Below are 6,045 nucleotides of genomic sequence, written 5' to 3' on the forward strand. Positions count from 1 at the left end.
AGAAAATCATGTAGTGCTATACACTGTGGCTGTGTATTACTAGGATGTTTCAGGTAACATTCCACAGTTTGCCAGCTCCTTTGGCAGTGGACTGGTTAGAGCTGGACTTCAGGTCCAGCTCTAACAGTCAGCAAAGTAGGAAACTGCCAAGGACAGAGGGTGCTGGGGAGTCAGCAAGATGCCGTCTTTTTTTGCATCAGAGTGCTGGAAAAGTCACAACAGTTGTTACTGCTGCCAAGCAGGATAGACCCTGCTGTCAGGGGTGGCAACTACTGCGGGAGTAAGGGATGCTTCTCCCAGAAGCAGTGGTTACCATCCACACCTCCTCTCACACCAGCAGTCCTTTTTCTCCTAGGTGCTCCCCACAGCTGTATCGTGCATCTCTGTCCCTTTACTTACTCTATTTTCTTGCAGCAGACGCAGTCAGACAGGCGCTTGGAGGTTTAGAAGGGCTGTAACTAGATAGTTAGGAGTTCATTGTATATTCCATAGTGGATAACTGTGTCTGATGCTGTCTCTGAAAGAGAATTCTTTGGAATCTATGAGTGCCAAGGAACAGGTCATGCCCACAGTATATGGGGCTACAAACACTGTATCACGGTTTTGAGAAGGTTTTCTCCCCAGTCACTGGCATAGCATTAACCTAAACTAACCAAACCTGTTCTGCAGAATCTAGCACTGTACACAAGTGCTGCCTCTGTAGCTCATCTTTACCCACAGCCACACAACTTTTCTCAGTTTCAAATCAGATGGAAGACATTCCGGGCCACCAGTGTGGCATCTTGCTTAGCTTTGAGGCCATCCTGTGCTTGTTTTGAATTCCTCCAGCAATAAAGCATCCAGTCAGTTTGGAATGCATGACTATGGCTAAAATAGAGTATAATCCATTTAGTTCCCAAACTAGACTGAATCTGAGTCTGACTGGAGTAAAAAGAGTGAACAGGATTTGGGGAGAGATTGGTGAGCAAGAAACACGATAATCAAACCAAGGGACTTTCTGAGGACTATTTCCGAGGCAATAGATCAGCCTATATTTGCACTTTAGAGAGTTAAGTGAGTCTCATTGTAGATTTAAAGAAGACTTAAAACATTAAAGCTGCCTTGTTTGTTTCTTTTTATGAATGAGGCAAATGAAACTTTTCTAGCTGTACAAGAAGACAAGTGCTTTCCATTGTAAGAGAATGGTGGCTGCTCTCATTTGTAACCATGAGATAGGTTCAACAGCAGAAACTGACTGTTTTGGACAGGATTTACTTTTGACAGTCTGAAGCCACATTTCACTGAGAAAGAGGGGAAAGGACATGGGTAAGTAACATGTTCTTATTTGCAGATATTATGGCTTTGAAACTATCCATTTTGTGTCCCTGGAAACATAATAATTTCATAGCAAGAACATCCGTAACGCAAACAGCTTACCTTGAACTTTTCTTTTAAAGTTAGTATCTGTAGTGAATAGTATCGCTGTTTTATAGCTGGGGAAACTGGCAAGATAGGTGCCATGACTTGACACTCTAAGTAATGTGATATCCTAAGTCCCATCCCAGTACATTACTGTCAGCCCTTTTGTCCTATTTAATCATGTCTTTTATGATAAAAATACTGGAATAATGTTTCCCTTTGGAAATGTTTTGAGCAAATAACCTCATAATAAATGATACTGCAGTAATTTATCCTTTGCATTTAGCAGAACAATCATTGGCATGACTCGGTGGCTACACAGGGAAAGAACAGGTCACCGGTACCAAATATCCCACAATTTTTAAACTACTGCTGCTAGTATTAACAATAACAACATTGACTATGGCAAATGATTCTGCAAATGATTCTGTCTTTTTTCTTTCCATTGAATTTAAAATTTTCAGTAGCACTCTGAGAAGCCATGAAATCTGCAGGGCTTTTTAATCTGAAATTCATGCTTTGCATCTGAAATATGGTTTCTAAGCCTCATGTATTCAGGTAAACAGAAATATTCATTTTCTTGGCCTCCCTCTGTTCAGGTTGCTCATATTAGCACAGTTGTGCATGTATCACTGTACAAAAACATTTAGGACATTTCCTGTAATTTCATACTCGGGGCTAGTTTTGAGAAACTAACTTGTTCTAACAGTTATTTCTTCTTTGTGAACCATGAAGTAAGAAGTTATTGGTCTAACGGCAGAAACTGTAAGTGTGCCAAGTCTCTTCCTTTGGGCAAAAGGGGAAAAAAAGTATTGCCTCAAAAAGGCAAGCTATTTCAAGCTTGCTGTGTCCTCACTTCCCTAAATAGCTCACTCTTTTGTTTGACATTCTTCTGTAAGCACACGCTATTAGGTTTTATTGAAATTTTTAAATAATCAACTGGGAGCAGCTACTGATGTAAAATGAATATAGCAAAGCTAAATGTCAGACTGTATAGAAGGGGGAGGTGATTTTATTTCAAACAAAACTGATTTCAGTCACTCACGCTCATTCTCCTATAGATTTCATTTAGTTAGTCTTTCATACTTCTTTTCCATACCCACATTGTAACAAGGATGAAGATGTGTATGTCTGGCTAGTCCAACCAGGATTATCTGTGGTGAAACAGAGGACAAAGGATGCCAGATTTGGAGTCACCATCATGTTTCCTGCATTCTTGTTGCTGGGTGACCATGTGCTCATTTTGGAAGTGCCTTTTGTACTCTTCAGGGACCCAGGTCCATGAGTCATTAAGCAATGTTGTTGATTGACTACCTGTCCTTCTTTCTCCTGTGAGTTGTCTATCTTTAGTTTTAGGCTGTCCTTTGTTTTCCCAGTCTGTGTGTTTCAAGAATCTGACTGTGATCTCAATGACCTGCTGGTGCTGTCAAGTCAAGCCATTCTTTTGTCCCTTCTTATCTTGTCATTTCTTCTGGTGCTTTCATACATGTTTCTGAGTGTAATTTGTTCATTTCAACCTGAATGTTTCTATTACAACTCTCCGCATTATGAAAGTACATCAGGTCACACAAATGAGCTAAATGAGGGAAGTACAGTGTCTCAAACAGGTGACGAGCTATAGAGAGGATCCTGGGCTAAGTACTGTAGCTGTCACACTGAAATTACATTTGGAGGCAGTTTTGTGCTGGTCGTTCTGACAGAATAGCATTAATTACCAATGAAAGTCCACCAGTGTAAACTAGCTCACTCACTTGTTAAGGCATGAGGGGTACCTGTTTTTTTTGGTGACTTTTTGGTCACCAAACTCAATGCTATAAACATTTTTGGAAGGAGGACAGTGAGATGAACCCTTTGGAATGACTATAAGTATATCAGTGCTTCTTTTGTATACTATTGCTCCACTGAGCATTACCCAATAATAACAACAGTGCTATACAGGTTTTTGTAAGAGGAGTACCTGAATTTAGGTACTGGTAACTTTGAGAGGGTCTACACTGTTTTTTCATCTATGGATCTGGTTTTGGTTGAATAATGGCCTATGGTTCCTGGAAGCTCATTAAATGTCATCCATCTTGTAGGTAGTTAAAAGATTGATAGAACTAGGGGTTAAGCATGTTTATATGAGGGTTTGAGAGAGAATACCGAATAGTAGAATAATACTGAACCAGAATAAAAACGATGTTTTATGGAGGATGTTGCAGGTGAGTATAAGATGATGCTCCTACCTGTCTAATAACCAAAGGTTAACTGCTGTATTTAATGTTTCCAAAATTTTAACCCTGTAGTGCATGATGGTGAGTGATGTATTAGGACTTTTCCTTTGAGGGAAACAAAACAAAACAAAAAAAACCACCACCATGCTAAAGAAAAAAGAACATGCATAAATTTAACAGCATCTCAGTTAAAATGAAATGTAAAGTTTATTTTTTTGTTATAAAGATGGAGCCAATGACAGCAAATGTTAAAAGATAACAGACAGAAGATCCATGAATAGGTTTAGCAGACCCCTGATATCACGAGAAGCTCCTACAGAAGGAAGTGTTTCAGCCTGGAACTAAGATAACTATTGATAACAATTGTTCGTTATTGCCATCTCCCACTTGCACCCTGTTGCTATTGTTAGCTGTATCTTGCTTACCTTTGCTTTGGATGGTTCTGTTTGTACTCTTACATACATATGTTAAAACAGAAAGATACCATGCTTAGTTTTTAGATTGTCATGGCTGAATTTGAAGACACCAGACAAATATAAACAAGCTAAAGTAATAAAATCAAATAGATGCAATTGAAAGCTACCTCCATCTCCAAACGATAGAAACCAAGTTTCTCCTGGTGATTAGGAGAATAGCTCACCAACATGTACTGCAAAGACTGTATATGTAACACGAAGTATGATACATACACATATATTTTTGTGTGATGAAGCATTATCTTTTAAAAGCTACAAGGCACCAAGTTATTATCCTAGGTAGATGGTTGTCAAGTGACCGAGGCTACGGAAGAGGAAGTGGGAGAACTATCTAAATTATAAAGTTGAGAGGTCAATTTCAGTAAGGCTCAATTAGTGTTACCCCAGGAATTGTAACTGGGGAAATAGGAAGACAGATAGGTAGAAGAAAGATTAAAGCTTTATGTGGAATAAAAGTTTCTTCTTCTCAACTCCAATTTAAAGGAGCTTTAGGAGAATTTAATTTTTCACAGCAGTGCAAGGTAACTGCTGGTATCAGCAGACTGCGATGAAAATTACCAGAAACGATTGGAATAGAGCTGGACCAAGGAACATGCTGCTGCTTTCACTAAATTTAAATAGGCAGTTGTAAAAACTCCCACCTTAAAATTCCTGAGACAAGGAAAGCCTTTTACAATAAGGATTTTCACATTCACTGATACTATGGGAGCGGCACTGTTACAAAGCAGAAGTGAGTACCAACAGCATTGGAATTGGATTACTTTGGGGTCCGATCAAGACTTCATCTGCTCTGAGAGAGACTGTTTAGTAGCAGTCTGGACTATAGCAGTCTTTCGCCCTTGATAGCCTGGTTGCAATCCAGTCTGCTTACACCCTCCTGAAGTACTTAATTTCAGGGAAATGAGTAGGCAGCAGAGTACTATCCACCCAAGTGGCACAGTGGGCACTAATATTAACATATAGGGATTACTGTACAGGTGTTATAAGAAGTGGATCATCTCGCCTGTGCGTTACCTGAACAACGGGCAGAGCACAGTTACATCCAAAATGTAGACACAAAGTTCCAGAAAAATCAACCTCTAAAGGCTTCTTAGGCTAACCTAACTACTCCTCTTTCTCTCGTATGAGAAGTCCAAATATAATCCTATTCTGCCCCTAAAATGGGGCAAGTGGGAGGTGTATTTGTATATTCTCTTGTATATTCTCATTTACCTTGCTTGTACATATTAGATTGGCCTATACACTTACATACTACCTTTATTTTTTAATGTTTTTCTGCAGAACATTGATTTTTGCTTCTTTTATGTTTCTATAGGGTGATGGATTTGCTACATCTCCATCACGAAGTGCTGACAAACTTACAATGCTGTATACAGAGTCTGAGTTGAGACTGAGGAGTTGAGATACGTGGAAGAATATCACTTAGGAGCAGTTGCTAGCCTTGACTGAGCCATAGGCACTGGTGAGTACAGCTGATTTTGTCTGACTTGAAGAGGTTTATTGCAGTTGCAGAAATGTTTAGTCTGGCTTTAACATCCTACAGTAATGATATATATGTGTTTATAAATTGCATTTACTCTAGAACATTAGGGAATGACCACACACTGCCACAAAGAACTACAGGCTATTATCTGCAGACCTTTACGAGCTATCACAAGGCAAGAGCAGTCAGGAGAATGCAAACACCTGCACAAAGGCCCTCGGAGCTTTGAGCTGTAACTCAAAACTTCCACCAACCCCCAAACTCATCCAGCCCTGCCCCAAAGCTTCCAGCTGCCCCCCCACGCGATCCAAACCCTGCCCCAAAGCTCCCATCAACACTAAAACATGCCACAGCCTGACGCAGGGTCCCCAGAGCTCCCAGTGGCCACCCGACAGTACCCAAGCCTTGTCCCAAAACTCCCACTGGCCCTCGATCACCCCAGGACACGGGAGACTCCCAGAGGCATTCGGGACAC

At 40.3% G+C, this 6,045-nt stretch overlaps 1 long non-coding RNA gene across 1 annotated transcript in view; it reads left to right on the plus strand.

Moving 5' to 3' along the window:
* LOC142028565 (uncharacterized) overlaps positions 1-5,549 on the plus strand; it is a 53,964-nt gene extending 48,415 nt beyond the window's left edge. Inside the window, exon 5 of the long non-coding RNA XR_012649628.1 lies at positions 5,403-5,549. This is a non-coding gene — a long non-coding RNA (uncharacterized LOC142028565). The remainder of the gene's footprint in view (positions 1-5,402) is intronic.
* The last annotated feature ends 496 nt before the right edge of the window (positions 5,550-6,045 follow it).

This window comes from Buteo buteo, chromosome 2 (assembly GCF_964188355.1).
Source record: "Buteo buteo chromosome 2, bButBut1.hap1.1, whole genome shotgun sequence".
Classification (NCBI taxonomy): Eukaryota; Metazoa; Chordata; class Aves; order Accipitriformes; family Accipitridae; genus Buteo; species Buteo buteo.